Source organism: Bactrocera neohumeralis, chromosome 4 (assembly GCF_024586455.1).
Source record: "Bactrocera neohumeralis isolate Rockhampton chromosome 4, APGP_CSIRO_Bneo_wtdbg2-racon-allhic-juicebox.fasta_v2, whole genome shotgun sequence".
In the NCBI taxonomy this organism is placed as follows: Eukaryota; Metazoa; Arthropoda; class Insecta; order Diptera; family Tephritidae; genus Bactrocera; species Bactrocera neohumeralis.
In genome coordinates this window covers 80,851,282-80,875,962 of record NC_065921.1, presented here as the reverse complement: position 1 = coordinate 80,875,962, position 24,681 = coordinate 80,851,282, and the positions used below count along the sequence as shown (strand labels likewise).

The following is a 24,681-nucleotide window of genomic DNA, read 5'->3' as shown; positions in this document are numbered from 1 at the left end:
TAATTGTTCTCCTTTTTTTTTGACACCTAAGCTCCCTTTCCGTAGACCAGGTCACATATATTTAATGTATGATGGATTTATTAAACTACAGTAATGTTTTATAGTCTGCTATGCTTAGAATTGCTCTAGAATTTTCAAGCAATACACGTCACTTCTGTGAACGTAAGTGCCTTGACGCTCTTGATTAAAGTAGTGTAATCACAAAATGCTCAAATAATAATCCATTTATAATTGACAAGTAGCTGAAGTGTGTTGAATACTATTTACATTTGTGTGTATACATAACCGCGTCAGTGTTTTCTACGCCAACAAAGAAAAATATACATATAGCACATACATATTTCTAACTGTGATCTTCAACTTTAATGTTAAATACGCAAGTATTAAGCGTATTAAGTGATGCCTGATGACATATTATTAGGAATTAAAAGAGTTAAGTAAAATCCTGAAAATTATGAAATGTAAATGCGGTTACTCACTGAAAGTGAAAGTTAATGTTAATTAATTTCTGAATATTGTTTAGTAAGCATATGTAATATGCATGTATGTATGTAATTGAAAGGACTAGAAAGTTTGCTGTATATTGTCTTAGCTTTTGTATAGAATAAGAAAAAACGTTAACTCCCGCTGCACCTATAGCTACCCTTCACAGCTGCCTTTCTTATAGCAGAAACGGTTATAGAAATATTTCTATTTTGATATTGATCGAACGAACAGTTTGTATGACAGCTAATTGTTAATAATCCATGCCAAATTTCGTACAGAAACTTTGTGAATTAAAAAAAATTTCCCTCATTAGGACTTGATTTTGATCGATTAGTTTGTATGGCAGCTATATGTTATAGTAGTCTGATCTAAATAATATAGTAGTCTGATCTAAATAATATAATCAGAGATTGTAGCTTTGTTTTGTATAATAGGTTAAGCCAAATTTTGTGAAGATATCTTGGCAAATAAAAGAGTTTTCCTGACAAGGACTCGAGATGTATCAATCAGTTTGTATGACAGCTACATGTTATCGTAGTCTGATCTGAACAGCTTCTTCGGATATTGTAGCAATGCGATGGTTTATAATACATGCCAAATTTTGTGGAGATATCTCGTCAAATAAAAAAGTTTTCCTCATTAGAACTTGATATGGATTGATCAGTTTATAAGGCAGCTATAGTGATCCGATATCGGCGAATTTAGTAAAGGAGCAGTTTCTTGGCGAGAAAACCACATGTGCAAAATTTCAGAACGATATCTCAGAAATTGAGGGACTAGTTGAAGTATATAAAGTTGTAAAAAAACTATAATTAAAAATAAAAGTATTTTCTATAGAGTTTTAATTAAAAAAAAACTATTATAAATTATAAAAATTTATAGATCTTTGAGGATCTCAATAGCTAAAAGTTCTTAAGGGGGTATTCTGGTCTAGGATTTTGAAAAAATTGATTTTTTTTTACATACTTTGAAAGTTTAGACTTTCAAAAATATGACTGAAAGAATTTTTCAAAATTTGAATTATTTTCGGAGATACAGCCGATTTTGTGACGTGGCGTCCGTGTTCACTAGAATTGTCTCTTAAACTTTAAACGCGTTTTTCTAGAAACTACTTTTTTTGAGGTGGTTGACATGATATCTCAAGTTCTACCGAACCGATTCCTTTGAAATTTGGTATATATCTTCTTTATACAATGCTCTAACGTGTCTGTCTTGGATTTCCAAAAATTTTGATTTGAAGTGTTTTTAAAAAATCGGGTCAAAACTTTTTTCCAGTCGACGCCATTTTGTTATTTTTTTCTTTTTTTTTTGAAAATGGTCAACCCGATAACGACATCCTTACTAATGAAGAATCTTCTTGTTTTTTGTGTTTTAGATCTCTACAAGGGAAATCACGTCAACCAGGACGCACCGTTTTTTTTGAAGCCCCAACTCCACCGACCCGCATCTCGAGGAATTTTGGTTTTTTTTTCTTTCAATTTTTTTTATATTATTAAAATGTCAATAAAGAAAATATAAAAAAAAATGGATGGTAAAAATGTTTTTCATTTTTTCTTTTTCTTAGTTTAAAAAATGCCTAAAATTCATGCGTCTAGACCAGAATACCCCCTTAAAACATTTCTCCAAATTAGAATAATTCTAAGGTTATTGAACGCCGCAACAATTAAATTTATGAATTCCGCAAAATATTTTGCGTTTAAAAATATTAAATTTTAGCGAAATGTGGAAAATTTTAGACTATACTAATTTTCAATGTCACTGAATAGCCCACAGCATAACTTTAACCTCGTAAGAAGCATACATTCGGGCGCACTTGACACATGGATGTGGGAAATGACAAACATTTATGTATAATGTACATACATAACTAATGAACAAAAGGCAAACTATCGTTTTATAAAAGTTTCAGAAAAAATGTATTACAGCTTGAAAATTAGTCAAAATTGTGTTATATAAACACAAACTATTAGTATTTGAGGAACAGAGAAAAAATCTGAGACAATTTGTATAAATACATATATATCAGCTTTATCGAGTTTTATGCGCACATACATAATTTTGAAGAAACTTAGTTAGCTAAGTTTTATTTAATATACAAAATTTCCAGTTTGCGTAATCTAATAAATATTACTTTTTTTCTAAAATGTTGCTGTAAAAAAAATAATCTTTATAAATAATTTGTAAACAATGAAGTGATCATACAAGTTTTAAAACTCTCACACTTGTTTGTGCTAAATTTTGCTGCGCCACAAGTTTAAATTATGAAATTAAGTTCAGCTTTAATGAAAGTCGGAAAATGTGCGAAGCTCAAAATATCAATTTACTATATAATATATACGCACATACCTATAAATATTTTATACAAATGTTGGCTGCTTTCACTGATTGATGACGAAGCAGTTAGCGTAGGGGAAAAACAGACCATAATAGCATGACAAAAACTTAGTGAATAAATAAATAAAAAATTAGTAATTATTAGGAGATTTTTTCTTTGGGTTTTCATATATGTAATAAGATATTTTTAATCTATAAATGTAAAATATCTATAAATTTCTATTTATTATATATACTGAATTATGACATCTTGGTCTACGAAAAGGGAGCTAACGTGCGAAAACTAGTTTTCTGGGAAAAGCTGTTAAAAATAATCGTTTCGTCAGTTTCTCGTTATCTCATTAATTGTTCTCCTTTTTTTTGACAACTAAGCCCCCTTTCCGTAGACCAGGTCACATATACTGAATTATGACATCTTAAAGTTAGAGAAAAGAACGAAATGAATGAGACATCATGTGAGGTTAGCCTCTTCCTAGTTGCGGGGCTTTTAATAGGCCATTACCTAATTGGCGACCATGCGGTAAGGTGGGGAACCTTACCAGACGTCATCTGCCAAAGCTGTATGGAGTTTTACTTTGACCATAGCACACTAAATATCACACATTGCTGGCTGTTCCTATGATAGTCAGTTCTACAACCGGAATGAATCTAATATTCATCCATCCAAGAACTGAGAATATAACACTCTACAAATATTAAACATATATTTTGGAAATATTTCGTACGTTGTATAATGAAAGCAATAACTTTAAACTTCTTTGGTTACCGATTTAGGATCATAATACAAATTTTTAGCATAGCAAAATGTCAAAATTATCGAAAACTGCTTTTGCAACTTTTTTTGTATTACCTCATGGCTTAAAAAGTATTGAAATTGTTTATGAAAGTATTGAAATGTTTATAATAACATTAAAAAAAATTAAAATATTAATTTGTTTTGAAAGTAAATGTTATCACAGACTGCTTCGAGTTCAAGCAACCCCAGTAATTTAATTTTTAACAGACATGTGTTTCCAACAAAAAAAAAATGTAAAAAAAAAATGTTTTGATTTTTAAAGTACGTTATTTATTTGCGTCAAGTCGCGATCTTGTTAATTAATGAACTTAGCCGAAATACGAGAATACTGTCGGGTTAATTAGCGGCACACATGCTTGAATATTTGGTGCTTTTGTAAATACTAAGTAAACACTATAATTTTTTATGATTACTTTTCATTATTTGCAGCGTTTTTATAGAAACTTTGGAAAAAATATTGCTTTACTTTATCTGGAGCAAATAAAGTAATTACGTTGCGATGGGGTCTGATTTTTTAGATAGTCTATATAAACAAAGATTTTGCGAGTTGAATCAGATCTCTGGGCGGATTTTTATTAACTCTCATTTTGAAGAGTGAGTTAGAGAGAGAAAGTTCTGTGTAGTGTGTAGTTAATTAGGAGATGGGATGGTACGAGTATACTCGTAATAAGTATTTATTAAAATTAACTTAAGTCCTTTTTTCGCCAGTCTCTTCAGGCCATAATTAAATTTAAAAGCATGATATCTGCATACAGCTAAAACACTTCAAAAACCTTGTGACTGCAACACCATATCCGGTTTTTAGGTTTTGCCTTTCAGCCCTTATTCAGCTTAAAATAATGATTGCTGAATGCAGTGCTGAATTAGAAAGCCATAGAAAAACTTTGCAAGCATATGTGAATTGCAATTGTTGAAATTAATAAGGTACTTAAAATATGACATCATTCGATGATAATTCTGTTTTTAAAATCTTAATGACTGGCGAGTGATTTGTAGCTATTAAGACTTAAGCTTCGATAATTGAGACAGATTTCTTTAGCTTGATTAGCAACACTATATTTTAAAACTTTCTAATATTTTGTAGTGTGCTCTTGTAGCCAAAATTTGTACAAAAAAAGGGTTTAGTCATAATAAAACAACAATATATAAATGAGTTTTGAAAAATTATGCAATTTACAAGTGCTTCATACTATATTTGATCTTTTGTGATATTAAGTTCTTCATACAATGTACTGTGAGTGCTTGTAACTTACTTTTACTTATGCACTTAACTTAACTTCGAGTGTTTGCAAATCTCAAGTTCAAAAGCTTAAGTGGCGAAAAGGGTAAATGTACATCGGCGGTTTGATAAGACAGTAAACTTTTTGGGACCAAAAAAAAGTTTACGCTTAACGACAACAACTTTTAATATACCAGAACTTTCAGTTACTGAAAATATGGCAGACCACTTCTAAACCCTTAAAAATATATTGAATGTATTTCTAGAGGCTCTATAAAGACTCTCTCTCTTTTCAAATAGGTTAGATTATATGGCTGATCAAAAAGGACCACTTTGGGTGAGAGACCCCACCTTTTGACAATGGCTCCTCTACAGCAGTACAAGGCAATCTATGCCTTTTTTGCTCTCTCTTCGATATACGGCTTCCAAGAATGGTTTCTATCCAGGATGAGCCGCAGATATTTCACTGTTACCACTGCCCAATTGATTACGACGTCAAGGTACCCCAAGTCGTAAACAGTGCTCACGAACTTTCCTTTGACCATAGGCGCTACATCATCTGCTTAGGCAATTACCCTGTAGCCATGATCTTCAAGTCTTTTAAGCAGGTCGTTAACGACCAGGATCCATAGAAGAACAGAGGTAGTCGTTCCCCTACTCACGCCTCGTCGCGCACACGTATTACCTCATTCCGTTTCAAACACTCTGCCGCACAGAAGACTGAGAATGAGGTTTGATTCAACCCCAAGACCGTCCAGAGCAGTAACGACGTTGTTGAAGGCTCACTCAATATCAAGGAAGGTCCCTACAGCGGAATTCTTAATCCTAATGGCTTCTTGCTTAAATTAGATTTTAATCAAAATTATTTGGTTTAAAAACTCATTTTAAAGTTTTTTAAGTTTGAATTTAGACATAGAGATTAACAGATGTGCTTTTTATTTATGTACATTATTTGTATAATTCAAAAGCTGCGTGATTTATCAAATGTCCCTCGTACATCAACTTGCGTGACGGAAGCTACACTGCCAATTGTTGTCAAGTCGAAATGTGTGCATTACCACAACAACACTTAATGGCAATTTGTGACTACTACTAATTTGGAAAATTGTTGTTGTCATTTTTTGAAACGAGTGTGTAAACTTAATTAAAGGTTTTGTTTTTGTAGTGCAAAATGCACTTGATTGATTTGCTAATCGAGCTAATGCAATTCGCAGTCAAGTGGTTAGTCAAACCGAACCAAACTGTAATTGCAACAGTCAAAAAGTTTCTAAGTGAATTGTGTTTGCAATTACAGTTATACATACATATATTCAAACATACATTACAATTAACTATTTCGCGGTAAAAAATTTCAGAGTTTTTTAATGTTGATTTTTGTTTTTGTTGCATTAATTAATGCCAAATTCAACGTTCTTCCAGTGTATAACTCTACATACGTATATACTATATATGTACATATATTGGGTAGTCGAAAAAGTCTTTTCGTAATTCTAATCAAATTTCAACTTATTATACCCTGAACAGGTTATATTAAGTTTATCACGAAGTTTGTAACACACAGAAGGAGACCCTATAGAGTATATATGTATGATCAGTATGTTGAGCTGAGCCGATTTAGCCATGTTCGTCTGTCTGTCTGTATATATACGAACTAGTCCCTCAGATTTAAAGATATCGTTTTGAAATTTTACAAACGTAATTTTTTCTTCAGGAAGCTGCTCATTTGTTGGAACTGCCGATATCGGACCACTATAACATAATCGAGTTCTTGTATGGAAAGCCTTCACATTTGACACGATATATTCACGTAATTTGGTGTGGATTATTTTTTAAGGCAACAATGTAATCTCCGAAGAAATTGTTCAAATCGGTTAACTATAGCATATATCTGCCATACAAACTGAACAATCGGAATCAAGTTCTTGTATGGAAAACTTCCTCATTTGACGTGGTATCTTCACGAAATTTGACATGGATTACTGCTTAAGGTAATAACATAATCTCCGAAAAAATTGTTCAGATCGGATAACTATAGCATATAGCTTCCATACAAACTGGTCACATAGTTGCTGAAACAAATGCATCTGTGTAGGGTATATTAGCTTCGGTGCAGCCGAAGTTAACGTTTGTTCTTGTTTTTTTTTTTTAATTTATACTGATAAATAAATAAACAAAAATATATCTTAATAAAAAAAATTTGATTAAAAATGTTAACTACAATTTTTGCTGTTAAGCCTGAAAAATCAAAACTTTTTTTGTTTTATAAAATGTTTTTTTCTTAATTTTTTTTTTAATATTTTTTTTTTATAATCAAACTTATTATTTTTATCTACAATTACCCGCTTTGACTATCACACCACAAGCCATCAAACAAAAATGTTAAGAAATAGCAGATATAAGAAAAAAAAAATAAATACAAATGTGTGTAATCTTTTTCAATAAAGCGGAAAGCTGAAGTAATTATGCAACACCAAAAACAGTTCATGCAAATTTGCATTGTCTATTTTTGTAGCGGAACATCTCATTTTGATTACAAACATAAACACGAACATACATACACGCACAGCCAAATGTGAAGTCTCCAAGTGTTAAATAAGAAGACCGTAGCATAAGAAACAAAAATTGGTTTGTAAAAGAGCAAGAAATTACAAATAAACCGATAATAATTTATAAGACGCAGCACGTATTGGCCCATACGCACGTGACTTACATTATTATTGACAAGCGGAGTAGACAAGCGCCTAAGCAACCGTCTAAGCAAGCCCGTGGCGCTTGGCTTGATCTAAATATTTTCGAAATAATCCACTATCCATACAAAATATACCCAACACAATGAACTGGTGTGACTTCGAGTGATGAAGTTTCGCTAATAATTTTTCCTGTTGCATAATAAAATAAGGGATAATTTAGAAAATTTAAAATTCATTCTAAATACTTTCTATACTTTAAATAAGTAAGCGATTTCGGCAAAGTCCACAGCTCCTAAATTTGACTGCTAATCGAAAACCCGAATACTGCCTTTGTTATCACCATCATTGAAGGCTTGGGAAACTTCTATGTTGGATGTTGTTGTTGTTGTAGCGGTTGAAAACATTCCTGAAGAAATTTCGAGGAATGGTGCCGAGTTGACAATCTTTGGCCGGATAGAAATCCTGGTTCGTTCTTATTACTTAGATCCGACTGTGCTGGATCCTTTAGATCGAGAGAGATAGAACTGCTTAAAAATTTCGTTGAACAAAGTTGAAGTTCTTATACAATTTATATCACACTCTAACCCTAAAAGTCCATGTGAGCTTCGAAGAAATTTCTTTCTAATATCGTTTTACATGGTTCACTCAATTGTCCAGACAGTCTAAAATAACACAAATTTGACTAAAGTTTGACGAACAAACTTGGCTTCTGCAAAATTTATGCATTTTCCTCATAAACAAAGGCTTTACTGCTGGATCTTAATGTGTTAGCTAGTAGTTCAATGGATACCGCAACTTCTAGGCGCATTATTAGTACTCAAACTTCCTTTAAAAGGGGTAATCGATCACTCCTTCGATTTCTTTCGAATTCATAAACCTACAACATATATTGCCTGTCTTATTCAGCTTCAGAATGGCTCGACCTTACCAACACCTACTTCGGATCTTAGCTTTGTTTAGGAAGTTCAAATTTCGGTTAAACTCTGAGCTGGTGGGCACGGCATTCTGTCCCTTGAGTACGCTGGGTTGACACAACGCAGAAAAGGCTGGTGGGCTGTAACTGCCTTCGTCTCGTTAAAACCCTGGTACCCCAGAGTACGTTCTAGGTTCTCCTCGTCATTGTTTAGTTAGTGTTTTAAGTGTTGGTTGCAAAGACTCTCTTCTTACGCTGGTCGGATACCATATAAGAGCGTGCGTCAACTCCCGCCTTCTCTTCGTCAGAGATAACCTTTGGGTCTATTGAAGGCGGCTTTCTTTCGGGGACGGATAGCGGCTATAAGCGGCCATGAATTCTTTATACAAACTAAACGAGAAGAAGAAGAAATCGGCAGAAGCTCGGAATCGACATCCATATCTATAAATGCGAGCGCAGAATCCAGCGTAACGGAACCATCACCAGTCAAGGCTGCTAAAGGGACCGGTGTAGCCTCTATTTTGTGCATCAGGACTAGTTCTACTAGCAGGAAAAGGAAAGACACGGTAAGTCGATAGGTGGCGGGATTACCATTACTATCAGAGAAACCACACTATAACTACGAGCACAAAACAGAAAGGACCAACGCTTGGCAGTCAAAATTTTAGCGCTTTAGTGACAGATAGAGTGAGCAAGTAATGAAATTGGGAGGTGAAAAGAGCTCGGAATCGACACGCCTATCTATTCCTGCGAAAGTGTAAACCAGCGTAATGGAACCATCACCAGTCAAGGCTCCTTGAGGGGGCGGATCTTGGCTTCGATCGTTCAGCAATATGCTATAGCACGGGTTTTTGTTATGTAGTATACTCGTCAAAGTTATATATGTACATATGTATGTATGTACATACATCACAGATGTTTGTTGGGTATAGCGTCTTTCCCAAATCTATGTTAATAATTATTTACATAAATAAATATAAAATTATGCGCTAACAGCTTGTGACCAAAGCAACAAAAAAAAAATTGCATAAATAGTAGTAGCAATAATATTTCAATGTCAATGAACTGAGATATGCATAAAGTGAATAGAAAATATGTAAAATTTGTCAATGAAAGTCTACTATCAACGCGTGAATTTTTATGACTTATTTAACAACAACAAATATTTATTTTATATTGCACTCGTCTAGCTAATTATAAACCAAGCCAACTATTTAGAATTACGCCTAAAAATAACTGTATGTGTACAGTTACATTTTATAGCACGAGTAATCTGGCAAAAACCGTTAATTGCATCACTACTTCGCACTCAACTGTATACAGCTGTTTGCATTTAAAACTACCGTAGTTTTATAGCAACGCGGTAAACAACTTATTATTTTCGCTATAAAATCATATGCAACTCCACATGCAGTTTGTTATCATTCACTAAAGTCACAAGGTGCTGTTACACATACTATAGTATGTATGCTAAGTTCTAAATATACCTACATATATTATGTATTTATTATATGTTATGTGTACATATGTATGTATGTATGTATACTAGGGTGTTTTTTGTTTGAACTATTAATTTTTTTTAGTCCCCTCATGAAATTTCCTTGGAAATACCCTAAAAAAAATTCCCTGAAAATTTTAGCCCTTAATATTAACATTAAGAACTGGACCAAGGCATATGAAAATTTTACATAGAAAATACAGGACAATCGTAGTTTTTTATCTTTAAATTTTTATAGTTCAGAGGCATTTTATGGCACCACTTTGACTTTAGACACATATTTCTCAGAATTGCACACTCTACAAAAGTGCCCACTGCGACAAAGTCGAAACTTACACCGGCGAGTAATACTTCTCGAGATACTCGAGTTTTAAAGTAAGGCTGTATGGAATTTTCATAGATTTTTTATTACATACCATCTATGAAAATTCTATAAAGCCTTACCTTAAGTCGAATACCTCGAGAAGTATTAGTGAAAGCAGTTTTGACCTTGGATCTTTTTTGTAGCAAATAAAATTTCCTACAAGTTTGTCATGCAAATTTTTTCTATAGCTCTTGTCATTTACGAGATATATACAAAAAAATGCGAATTTCGTAAATAAAGTCAAGTTTAGAGCTCCGTACTACCTCGCCGGTGTGAGTTTCGACTTTGTCGCAATGGGCACTTTTGTAGAGTGTTCAATTCTGAGAAATATGTGTCTAAAGTCAAAGCGATGCCATAAAATGCCTCTGAGCTATAGAAATTTAAAGATAAAATATCACGATTGCCTTGATTGAGTACTTAATGTTAATATTAAAGGCTCAAATTTTCAGGGAATTGTTTTTAGGGTATTTCCAAGGAAATCTCATAATGGGAATGAAAAAAATTAATAGTTAAAAAAAACACCCTAATGTATACATATGTGTGTATGTACATAGTTACACTTCTATATGGAAAACATTGTGCAACAAGGTAAATATTTATTAAATTAATGGCAGCAATCGACCATGCTAATAGCCCATATGCTACTACTTGCCTTTTTTTGCCTTTAATTTTTGCTCTAACAAATTAGTTTTGTTTAATTTGCTTTGTAATTATTCCATTAACTTTGGCATAATTATATTTCTAGCGAAAATATAAAAAAAAATCGCTTAGTTACAAATCGTGTTTGTTTAAGGCTCTTAATTATAAATATGATTCATAAAATTAAGTAGTATATTTGTGCATAAGAACATGCGTGTCTTTCTTTTTATGACGAATAAGTGAGGTTAGGAATCGGGTAGGAATATGTAGCGAACAAAAAACACAAAGAACAAAACGTATAAGAACTGTCTTCGAAAGCGGTTTTGCCCGAAAGCAGTTGTGGGATCATACAGCTACAACAACAATAAAGGACAACAAAAAATTTTAGAAATTTCTATTTTAAATCACAGAAGTGAAGAAAAAATGCGTATTTTGAAGAGGTCAAATTTGAAAAATAATACATATATAATACTATTCCTTACGTCTTAATAGTGCTTGATTTGTTGAGAACTACATACATATGTACATACTTATGTATGTATGTATTTTGATCACCAGAATTATTTAAGATAAAAGATCTTAACACTAGCGACCATATGCTCTATGTTAAAGAGTCGATCTTGTTGGAATTACTACGTGCTTGTACATTTGACAGTTTTCTAATGAAATTTCTTTGAAGAGTAATGTAATCTAGTTAGTAGTTCTAGATAGTTTTTCTAGTAGTTTTTTGTAGAGTTTGAAAGTGTGATTAGTCCTTATCTAACTATATACTCGTAGTATTCCGTTGAATTTAAACAGAAGTACTACGAAGTAAATGAAACTGAGGTGAGGTATTGGACACTGGGCACTGTCAGTTCGGGATTCAAGCTGTAAGATTGAACATCTTACCCGATGCAAGCTCTATCAGCCGTTTGGAAGCAGATGAAATAGAGTGATCTCAACACTTACTACTCGAATGTGCTGTTCTTGCCAGATCAAGGCATAAACACCTCGGATCTCTTACATTTAGACATTAATTTAGGTGAAAATTAAGGATTATTTGAAATACCTAAAAAGACTTGTGGTAGGATCAGGACGTTTCGGCTATAGCTGATATATCATACAACTACAGGAGTTTTTCGTGTGCTTTCACAAAGTTCTGTATACATTTATATGCTTATTAAATAGAGGTTAGGTGATCTCAAATTATATCTAGGATAAATTTAGATGAAAGTTCTTGGAAGAGTGTGAAAGAGAGATTAGGTATTCTCAAACTATATTGAGATAGATTTCGGGGTAAGTTCTTGAAAGACTGTAAACGAAAGGTGTAGTATTCTTTAAATGTAATCAGATACATTTCTTTGAAAGTTCTTGGAAGAGAGTTAAAGAGAGATTAGGTATTTTCAAACGATATTCAGATAAATTTCGATGAAAGTGCTTGGAAGCGTTTGAAAGAGAGATTAGGTATTCTCTAACTACATATGTATATTCAGATAATTCGAGATTTTATTTCTTGGAAGGAAGTTCAAAAGAGGTTAGATATTCTCTAAAAAATAATTTTCTGTGAATTTAGATGAAAATTCTTAGAAGGAAGTTGTTTGTCTGGCTTCACAATTGACTCTACATAACAGTGTGATCTCCTTTCATGAAGAAGGATCAACCATGTAACCTAACCTAACGTACCTTAGGTTAAGTATTCTTACACTGTATAGAGATCAATGATAAAAATTCTTGGAAGGAAATGAAAAAGCATTTAGGAATTCTTAGCTATATTCAGATAAATTTCGATGATTATTCTTGGAAGGGAGTTAAAGAGAGGCTAGCTGTTATCTAAATATATTTATGTAAATTTAGTTGAAAATTCTTGGAAGGAAATGAATGGGCGTTTAAGTATTCTTACTATATTCAGGTTAATTTTGATGATAATTCTTGGAAGAGAGTGAATGTGAAGCTAGGAATTCTCTAATTGTTTATATGAAACGCTGTTAAAACAGAGTGAAAGTGAGACCAGATATTCTTTAACAAAATTTAGATATATTTTAAATAAAGTTTTTCAAATGTAATGCATGTGTGGTGAGATATTCTCTAAATAAATTTTGTTTTTAGAACAATAATTAATACTGTCCACTGCAACTCATGTTTTTGAAATTATATGAACCTGAAATCTGTAAACAATGGAAGGTTGCTTGAGACCATATTCAGATAATAGAAGAAAACACGTGACTACCGATTATTACCTTTGTTGCTTCAAAACATTCTACAGTAACTGATATACATATGTACATATGTATATACATACATTTCATGGAACTGCATAATAACAAAAAGGTTATGACTAATTATTATTAAGTGTTGACAAAAAAAAAATATTTTTAAAAATAATTTTAGAAACGTTCAAACTTTATTTGTAATTTCAAGAAGTTAAAACAACAGTTTTACTAACAGTTTCAAAGAAATTTATGTACGTTTAACTGTTTGCTCATAAACTGTCTCATACACATGCACATACACTTGCACATATACATGCACACACATGCGCAAAAGCACATTTAGCGGGAATTTACATTTGCTAACTATTTTTTTGTCATTTTACAATTTATCACATGCGCATTCGTTTAGAGTGTCAAGGAAAATCAATATTTCGCTTTAATTACAACGAATTAGCTGAAAAAAAATTCCCAAAAATGCGCACTTGCATACAAAGTTTAATGGACTTAAGTAATTTGGAGAATCAATAAGTCTAAGTATAACCGGTTCATACCTGCGAATTTCCAAAAAATTAATATAATAGACAAGTCTGCTGAAGTAAGCTGGAAAGATAATCATCAGAGCAGACTGGGTATTGCACATGCGAGTGTCATTGCACAGATTGGTACTTATGTACATATATATAGTATGTAAATATGTACATATGTACAAGTATGTATATGTATGTATAGAAATATATTTATGTTTGCACAAACTTTATTTGGTATTTACGCGTGCGCATGCGCAAGTGCCGTGGTAAAACACTGACTGGCATACACAATACCATTTAATAAAATATCAACTAATTTAATATATTTGGGTATTTTATACAAAACGACGTGATAAAAAGAAGAAAAGAAGGGCAAAAGTAACAAGAGAGCGACTTAGAGTGCCTATCTAGGGAGATAAGTATGTTACATTTTATAGATCTTCGCGTATTTTTCGTCGGATGAAAAAAAAATTCAAATACCTGCTTCTAATTAGTGGAAAACCTTTAAAATTATTACTTATGTTTGTAAATATATTGAAAAAATTGTCAAAGAAACCAAGGCAACGCTACGATCTTCGAATCCGTTTGCGGCATTTGGTTTTCCTGATTTCCGTCATGTTTGAACATAGAAGCGCAAGGGCTCCTTAAGATTGCATGAGGAAGGTGTGAGATTTCTTTTAGAATGAATGCTGCTTCTTAAAGGTCATCCATTTCGAGGTTCCCTACTTTTTTAAAGAAAAACCACAGAAACTTCAAATTTAATGGGGAATGTTTATTAACATTCGAAAGAGCATTCATTGGCATTTATTTTTTGAATATTATATCTACCAAATGTTGGCCGCGGCTACGTCTCAGATTGTCCACCCATTTAGTCCAATTTTCGATGACTACTTCGAGCATTTCGACTTGTAACTGGCGAATGACACACGTGATGTTTTGCTCCAAGACCTGAATCGAAGCGGATTGTTCGCATATATTAGAATTTATAATATATTTCCACAAGGAAAAAGTTTAACGGTGTGATATCACAAGATCTTGGTGTCAATCGACCAGTCCAGAATCTGAAATTATCTGCTCACCGAAGTGTTCTCTCAATAAATCCATTGATTGATAATCATGGCGCGATAACGGTCGCCATTGACGGTTACGACCTCACCGACCGATGATTCCATCGTCCTACAAACCACACTGTTTTGGTTTTTTTCTGGATGAAAAGGAAATGAAATAACATGACCGCTTGCGACGACTCACACGTTATCTGTCAAGAGAACGCTATTAAAAAAAGTAGCTCTACTTGTATCACCCGCTATATAGTCTAAGTTAAAGTACCGTCTAAATCAAGTCATAGAAACAATTGTGATTAAAAATGCACTTCTAGCAAAAAACCGCTTAAGAAGATTAAGCGCTGTTCCTAAAATATTGGTAATTTATTCAGCGTACTAAAACTACTACTAGACTTAAATATTGATTCACTCAAAAGACCTGTTAAAGCGAACAGCTGTGCTGAAATATTCCACCACGGTCTACTGCCGGCTTCAGTAATAAATTTCCTCAACCATCACAGTGAAGACGCCGACTAACCGGGTTCGCTTGCATCAAAGCTCAGACATAGATATATGCATTATCATTAACAAAAATATAACTACAGCCATGCTTGTACGTATGTATGTATGTATGTGGGCTTATCAACAAGATTGCATTGAATGAGCGTGCGCTGTGCGACTTGCCAAGCTTTATTGACAAGCGTTATTCGCTTGTTGTGTTTACTTTAGCTTAGCTCAGCTTAGTTTAGTCCGCTGGTGTGTTGTTTTATTCAGCACTTTTTTATTGCTACTTACTGTTTACCGCTACTATCGGTTAAATCTGCTTTACTTTTAAGCATGCACCGGCAGTGGATCGTCTCCCAGCGCTGGCAGTAATTAACACGCGGTTGTTTTGGTGTTTTAACATAGTTTTCGCATCTAATGGCTTAATTTGAATGGTACTGCCACTGAAAAATTCCATGACAACTGCCGACAATGGCATTACCAACATGCACAACAACAACAATGCGGTATCTTTTATTGACAAAGCAATGATGCGTTATAAAAATTAAAACACAAAAAACAAAAAAGCAAAAACAAAAACACTTGAAAATTTGGCATCATTTATATTATCTTCGCTTCTCCTTTGTTTTATTTTAAAGTTTCAAATGATAAAAAAACTCGTTGTCATTTTACTTTTAGTATTGTTGTAATTTCGTGTTTTTGTTGTTATTTGTTTGTTTTTGTGTTGTCAACAACATATGATTGTTGCTGTCTGCGGTTTAGTTTGGCAATTTCTATTTTATTTTTAACTGATACTTGAAAAGTATTCAATAGCACACACCCATAAATGTACATATATGTGCATACATACAAACATACAAAAATATATATACATTTGCAAGCATTTCAGCAATCAGGAAATTTCTAGCAACCAATTATGGCACACTCTAAAACACTGTTTTTCGCGTACAATTTTGAATATCATCGCGCGTCATCGTATCGAATTGAGCGAACGTGCGCCAACATAAGTACGAGTACTTGGAACGTATGCGAAGCAAAAAAGCAACAAACAAGATGCTAGAATCTTTGTAAATTTGATGCAGAGAAATTTGTTGTTATTACTAAATCGATAAAATTTACTATTCCAACAATAAAATTGTTCCATGGTTCAGAGAAGAACTCAAAGAACTGTTGCTTATAGTCATCTCGCAAGTTTCTTGCAGTGTTTTAAGCTTGGTTTTCCGGAAATCAATGTATTTGAAACAAAATAAAGAATCTACACTTTCCATCAATATCAAAATTTGCCGAAGGCTATTGTCATACTTCATATATTCATTTAAAAAATTAACCCTCTAATGCTTCCAGTGCTTTCGAGTTTGGGTTTCTTGCGTGAAAGTCTTAAAAACATATATTTGGAATAGAGTAAAGAATATACATACATACACTTTCCATCAAAACCCAAATTTATCGAAGTATATATTCATATGTAAGACGGTTATGCTTCAAAAGAAAATTTTGCAGAACTAACAAACACAATAAAGAATCTAAACTTTTCATCAAAACCAAAATTTTCCGTAGAATATTTTCATACAATATTTTAACCCTCCAATGCTTCAAAAGATATTATTTGACAACAAGTGAACTTAAACTAAAAATATGCTTCTGTATTCTTTCAGCGTTCAAAAATTAAAAATATTTGAAAAATTAATTTTGAAAAAATTGAAATGGAAAAAAGTGAAAATTTTATTTTGAAAAATTTAAAAAAATTTGAAAAATTATTTTTAAAAAAATTGAAATTGAAAAAAGTGTAAAATTTATTTTGAAAATTTAATTTAAAAAAATTTGAAATTAAAAAAATAAAAATTTTGAAAAAAATGATATTTTGAAAAATTGGAATTTTGAAAAAAAAACTGATATTTTAGAAAAAATTGGAATTTTGAAAAAAAATTAAAAACTGAAATTTTGAAAAAAAAACTGAAATTAAAAAATGAAATTTTGAATAAACTGAAATTTTGGAAAAAAATTGAAATTTGAAAAAAAATTGGAATTTTGTACAAATTGGAAAAAATTGAAATATAACAAAATTAAATTTTGAAATTAAACTTAAATTTTGAAAAATCGGAAATTTTGAAAAAAAATCTGAAATTTTAAAAAACTTATAAATTTTGAACAAATTGAAAGTTTGTAAAAAAATTTTAAGGTTTGAAAAAATAGGAATTTTGAAAGAAAAAGAAATTTTGTAAAGAAAAATATCCCGTATTTCTTTGTTTGTAAAAACAGTATTTAAAGCCCGCTTACCAAACGATACTGATAGTCATAATTATTACTCTACATGTCTGATATTAATTGAGGTATTTTAGTTAATTTTAAAAAATCGGCGGGTGCTTAGCAAGTTATCTTCGGAATTGTGCTTGATATGAATAGCATTCAGGTAGTCTTATTTTCGAAATTAAAAATTGTACATGAAAAGTATGATTCGAAAACTTATTTCTAATGAAAAGTAAGTGATTTCATTAGCAAGTTGTTTTATGAAAAGAAAATAATTTTTCATACCCAAAATTAACTTCAAAAAGAGTTATATAAGAATTGTTTTCAAGAATTTTTCTTCTTTGCAGAATATCAGAAGACGTAAATGCTGAAAATTTCATAAAGCAATAATTTATGTAGACAAAAGAAAAAATTTAATACGACTTTACTTTCGGTGACGTCACATTAGCGAAATTCTTAGAGACGATTATGTTAATTGTAGGCACCTAATCTCGCTGTGACGTCACTTTAGCAACGCGCTGAGAAACAGCTGTAAAAGAGTTAGAAAATAAAAATGTCAATATTTTAATAATAACAATATTTTTTCTTTAAAAAAAATATCAATATTTTTTTCTTAAAAAAATTAGTTATTAGTAAGCAAATTTCATATTAATGAAAGTGCAAATTAAATTTTGCAGTAGTCTGAAAATTAAGCTAAAATGTATTAATATTTCATACATACATATATTTTTAATACTCCAAACAAACAATATTGAAATTTATTGCAAATTTATGCAAAATTATTTCCAAGCGATTGCGACTGTCTAGCGTATATATAAATAGCTTTAATTAATATTATCAGTTAAATATAATATTGATACAAGTTCTTCCAGAAGTGTGTCAAATTTTTAATTGCATAACATTTTTTTTCTAGCTTTGTGAAGGTGTCATACATAATTTAACTTCTTTTTGTTTCAGTTTTAGTTAGCAGTCAGAATAAAAAAAGTAAAAAAATATAAGTATATGTATCTTAAATAAGAAAAAATACCTTTGTTGTTGTATATGCTAAAAGATTTTTTTATGTACATATTTGCAGGTTAGAATTAACACTTTTTATCCATGAACCATATAATCTAAAACAAATCTAAAATAATATGTTGACTCAAACGGTTTCGGTTATTAAGTTTTGTTTAATATTTTGCTTCAAAAATTGAAAAAATATTTGTGATTGCATTTACTGTATAAAAATGCAAATATATGTATGTATGTATGTATTATGTAAATACATGTATATATGGGGTAAGTTAAAATTTGATTAGAAACACGAAAATACTTTTTCGACTACCGAATAAAATAGCATACAAAGGTTAAATTATTTTTAGGTATTTTTTTTCTTGTTTAAAATAAAGATATTAGCTCAGCTGTCTATATGGAGCGAGGTAGCGATAATATTTTTTTTTTTTTATTTAGAATGACGTTATAGTACTGCTAAGCATCTGCGAAAGAACATCAATAAGTTTTGAATAATAAAAATTTTTTTTTTTTGAATGAATTTTGATATTCTGTTCAGTTTACTTTAATTTTACTGCTCGCATAGCAGCTAAAGACTTTTTTAAAAATATTTTTTTTTGTTTAATAATTTTCTAAGTTAATGAATCATGTTTGAAGTAAAAGATTTTTAATGTTAATAAGCATTTAACTTTACACCAAAGTACTTCTATATGTACATATACATACATATATATGAATATATGTATATACATATATATGGTATATGTAGGTACACATTTGTTAATTGTCAATTATGATGCTAATAATATTACTGTTTTCTCCCCAACAATTTATTAAATTTAATGTTCACAAAAGTTTTAGCTTTTTGACTCATAAATAATTGTAATTGCCCTGCAAACTGTTCCGCTATGATTAATAGCTGGTAACGCAGCTGTGATGCTGACAAAAAACTAATAAAAAAATAAAAAAATAGGTGTAGAATTATTAGGTTAATTAAAACAAATATTTGTTATAATAGAAATGGGTTAGTTGAACAATTATTTAAACTGTTTTCATATAAAACCATAGTAAAAAAATTTTAATGGGAAATGTGCTAGGCATAAAAAATAAATTAAAGGAAAATGTACACAAATAGTAATTAATTTTAAAAATAAATTGGTTTTAGCAACTACGCAGATGTAAAATAAACTTTTTTAAGAGAAAAGCATTTTTATTTAAATGCATTTTCTATTCTTTATAAAAAGTGCAAGTGTTGGTGTGCACTTTTATTTCCAAAAACTAATTTCACCGATAAGCATTTTTTCTTTAAAACAAATAGTCTTAGAAAATAGTATAGTGCAATAATGCTCAACATACAATATTACAAATATTTGCATTTATGTATGCGCATACATTGCACACTAATGAAGACGCCACAACACAGCAATGTCACTCATACGCCATGTAGGGAAGTTTTACGAGCAGGCTTGTTATTCACGTTTTCAATTATTTAATTGCACATAACATTGTAAAAAATTATATTGCGTGCAATAACGGTAATTTTTTGTTTGAATCTATTTTGAATCTGTTTGTAAAATAGTAAAAATATTTGATCGATTTCGATTTATCAGTACCTACTATTACAAATACAAATCCAATATTAACAATGTTTTGCAGTTTTATGTCACAAAATTATCTCAACCAGCTGATACTGCATATAATTTGAGATAACTCATATAGCAGATTTAAAAAATGTAATACAATTTCAAAAAAATTAAAAAATAAAAAATATTAAAAAAAATTATTTATTAAAAAATAAAAATATTATAAAAAAATAATAATTTAATTAAAAAATAAATAAAAATAAAAAATTATTAAAAAAATAATTTAATTAAAAATAAATTAAAAAAATAAATTGAATAAAAATTGAAAAAAAATATTCAAGGAAATAAAAAAATACCAGAGAAATTTCAGATTTAAATTTATGCATACTTTTTGATTTCATTGTTTTTTATTATGAATTTTACAATTAAAAATATTTAAAAAAATTAAAAATATATTTTTATTTTTTATAATTCAGATTTTTACACATTTATAGGTCTGTATTAAAATGCATATTCCAGTCTTTGTTATGTTTGAAATTTTTTATATTAAAAAATTATTAGATTATATCTACATATGCATACAATGTATGTATATATTTTTTAATTTCACAAAATCAAAAATTAAAATAAATACATTTTAATTAAAAAAGAAATTAATAAAAAAAATCAAGGTGATAAAAATAAATATCACAGAAATTTTAAAATATAAGTTTTATATATGTATGTAGGTATGTACATACATACATATGTATATATAAATTTTTTTAAATTCAAAACATATTTTACATTTGAAAATATATATTTTTAAATTAATGAACTCAGATGTTTATACATACATATGTACTACATACATATATGTATAAGTTTGTTTAAAAATGCATATTATAGTTTTTAATAAGTTTAAAAATTCGTTTTTTTAAGAATTTTTATATATTAATATAAAAACATGCATATGCATATATTTTTTTTAATTTCACAAAAAAATTTAAAATTTGCATAAATAATTAAATTTTAACTTTAAAAATTTTCTGGTTTTAAATTTTTCAGATTTTAAATTTTTCAAAATTTAATTAAAATTTTAATTATTTTTTATTTAATTTTTTTTTATATATATGTAGATATGTATTAGCTCAGAAAAAAAGTATATAATTTGCACAAAAATACATTTGTAGATATTTTTTAATTTCAAAACAAAATTTTAAATTGAAAATATTTATATTATAATTTAACAAATTTTAAATCTAAGAATATGTTTTTGATATATTAGCTCAGTAAAAGTATTTAAGAGTTTGTTTCATAATGCATTTTTTTTAATTCCGAAAAAAAATTAAATTGAAAAAAATTAAATTTTAATTTAAAATCTAAGAATATTTTTTTAATATATTAGCAGAGAAAAAATATTTAAAAGTTTGTTTCTTAATAAATTTTTTTTAATTTCGAAAAAAAATGTAATTAAAAATAATTAAATTTTAATAAAAAAAATTTAAAAGAATTTTGAAGGATTATTTTATATAACTATCTATTTATACTCAAATTTTTACACATACAAATAAAAAAGAAATTACTATTATATTTTCTATTAATTATTTACTTAGTTTTTTTTTTAATTATGAAAGCTTATTTATGTATAAATTTGTGAGTAAAAAAATTTTAAAATATTAAATTTTAATTTTAAAAGATTTTAGTATTAAATTTTAATTTTTAGTAATTAATTAATAACATATAAGTTTTGAAATAATACATTTTTTTTATAAATTATTTATCATAAAAATCGTAAGAAAATCATATTGCAAGCTATTTTAATTTATTTAAAAAAAATAATAATAATATTAAATATAATACTCTTTGCAAATTTGTTAACCTTAATAATATGACCATCAAGTTCTGTTTAAAAATTGCCTCTTCATTTAAGGAAATTACTTAGTATTTCACTAACAATTTCAAGAGCTGCCAAATTTTGGCTTTAATACCCAAGCTGCACTTATAAAATGATAAGCAGACACACAACTTTGTCTGCTACTTAAACTCATATTTAAAATTTTTTTATTTAAGCCACAAGCACTCGAAAACACAACACTCACTAATATTTAAACAAAACATTTGAAATAAAAATAATCATTTCATTGTACGAGCGTTCAACTAAACGCTTCTTTGTTCACTTGCAAAGTATTTTCCAACAAAAATACAGTTTTATACTACTTGACAACAACACTTTACCTTCTGCACACTGCCGAAGAGACCAAACACCTAATTATTACACTGTTTGACGCATTCACACGTCTGTTACTTGTGTTTTTTACTTAGCTATAACTGTAACACTTTAGACACTGCTACGAAGCTGGTAAAGCTGGTAAGCCAAACCACCGCACGCTATGAATAGTTCAAACGTACTGCGCGCTGCACTTGGCAAACTTTTATATTTTACGGCTCAATTCGACTAACTTTTTCAATTTTCGCCAAACCGCCGCGATTGATTGACTGCCAACGGACAGCGCTTTAATTCGTGCGCTCTTCCAACAATACTAACAACAACACACACAAGCATACATGCATAGGCAAGCGTGCGCTTGACTGTGTCGGCATGTAGGTGAGAGCCAACGCAAATGCGAAACTCGGTCGAAAACGAAAAAGCCACTGTACATACATACACACGTATATATACTTAACTACATGTGCACGCTGTGTGTCCGCAGCGTAAGTTGCGAATTTAGAGCGCTCGGCGCAGCCACCAGAAAGCTACTGCGCTGGCTGTTAACGCCGACGACGCCAGCGGCGCTCGGCACCCACCTGCTGTGTAAGGAAGCGCCGAGCGCGTCGTTGCGCTTAGGCATCGAAAGTTATAGCCAAAGGTAAGCGTTAATGAAATTGTATATTCTTGCGCATGTATGTGTGTGTGTAAGTGCGAAGCTCATCAGTTAATCGTTCATATTAAAATCAACTCGAGTATGCATTATAAAAGCTCAAATGGTTAAGCATCTTACTAAGTATTGCAATAAGAAACAACAACATAATATGATGACGAGGATCACACTGATATGCCGTTTAAGTAGATTGCAGTAGAATGCGCACATTAGGGTTGTTCTTATGTAGTAATATTGACAGAAATTTTTGCAGCTGGTTTGAAGCTAATGAATAATGAAAAGGAAAGCGAGACGCATGTGCATACAAAAACAGAAAGAGACCGAAATGCGTGAGTGTGAAGAGCTTGAGAAGCTGGTCGACAGGGGTAATGCTCGAAAATTCTACGAAAAGTTGCAGCGACTAACGGAAGGTTTCAAGGACGGAGTATACTATTGTAGAACCCAAAATGGTGATCTGATATTGAGAGCATACTGATGTTATGAAGGAAACACTTCTTCAGCCTCTCGAAGGGCAATGAAAGTATAACATCTGGAGATGGTGAACCCGTTTCCCCGATGGATGACGATAGAATAGATGTTCCATTGCCCGACCATAAAGAAATTCGAATATCAATCACCCGCCTAAAGAACAACAAAGTGGCAAGGGCCGATGGATTACCGGCCGAGCTATTCAAATACGCCGGCGAAGAGCTGATAAGATGTATGCATCAGCTTCTTTGATATGGTGGGATGAAAACATGCCCGACGATTGGAACCTAAGTGTGCTCTGCCCAATCCACAAAAGGGGGGACTCACAAGCAAATAAGATCTTAACGAGCGTAGTTTGTGAAAAACTGAAGTTCACCGTCAACTTATGAATTGTACCTTATCAGTGTGGCATCAGACCCGGAAAATCTGCCATCTTACAGATTTTCACTATGCGCCAAATCTTGGAAAGGACCCGTGCAAGGAAGATCGACACAAATTCCCTCTTCGTCGATTTTAAAGCCGCGTTCGACAGCACGAAAAGGAACTACCTCTATGCCGCTGTGTCTGAACTTGGTATCGCAATGCTAATACGGCTGTGTAAGCTGACGTTGATCAAAACCAAAAGCTCCGTCAGAATCGAGAATGATTTCACCGAGCCGTTCGATTCCAAGTGAGGTTTCAAATAATGGGTCTGGTTTTGAACGAGGACAAGACGAAATGTGTCCTGTCATCAAACAAACAGTCAGAAAATAGTCGCGACTTGGCTCGCATGCCACTGTTGACAGTCATAACTTTGAAGTCATAGATAATCTTGTCTATCTTGAAACCAGCATCAACACCAACAATATCATGGTTCTACTTTGGATTCAGTAGGCAATTGAAAATAAAGTTCTCTCTCGATGAACAAAGACCAAATTCTATAAATCATCATTCCCGTCCTGCTATATGGTGGAGGTGGAGGTGGAGGTATGAACAATTGCATCATCTGATGAGTCGGCTTTAGGAGTGTTCGAGAGAAAAGTTTCGTGGAATATTTATGGTCCTTTGTGCATTGGTAACGGCGAGTACCGCAGTCGATGGAACGATGAGCTATACGAGATATAAGGCAACATTGACATAGTTCAGCGAATCAAGGGACAGCGGCTGCGTTGGCTAGATCACGTTATCCGGATGGAAGAGAAAGCTTCAGCTTTGAAAATTTTCGATTCAGTAACCGTCAGTAGAAGCAGTGGAAGAGCTAGACCTCCACTCTGTTGGAGAGATCAGGTGGAGAAGGGCCTGGCTGCGTTAGGTTTCTCGAATTGACGCCAAATAGCGAAAAGAAGAATCG

General features: G+C 31.2%; 1 protein-coding gene across 1 annotated transcript in view; it reads right to left on the bottom strand.

Annotated features, from left to right (window-relative positions):
- Positions 1–22,433, bottom strand: part of LOC126756979 (sialin) — a 37,232-nt gene extending 14,799 nt beyond the window's left edge. Inside the window, exon 1 of the mRNA XM_050470520.1 lies at positions 22,240–22,433. The gene's annotated coding sequence lies outside the window, so the exon portion shown is untranslated. The remainder of the gene's footprint in view (positions 1–22,239) is intronic.
- Between the last annotated feature and the right edge of the window lie 2,248 nt (positions 22,434–24,681).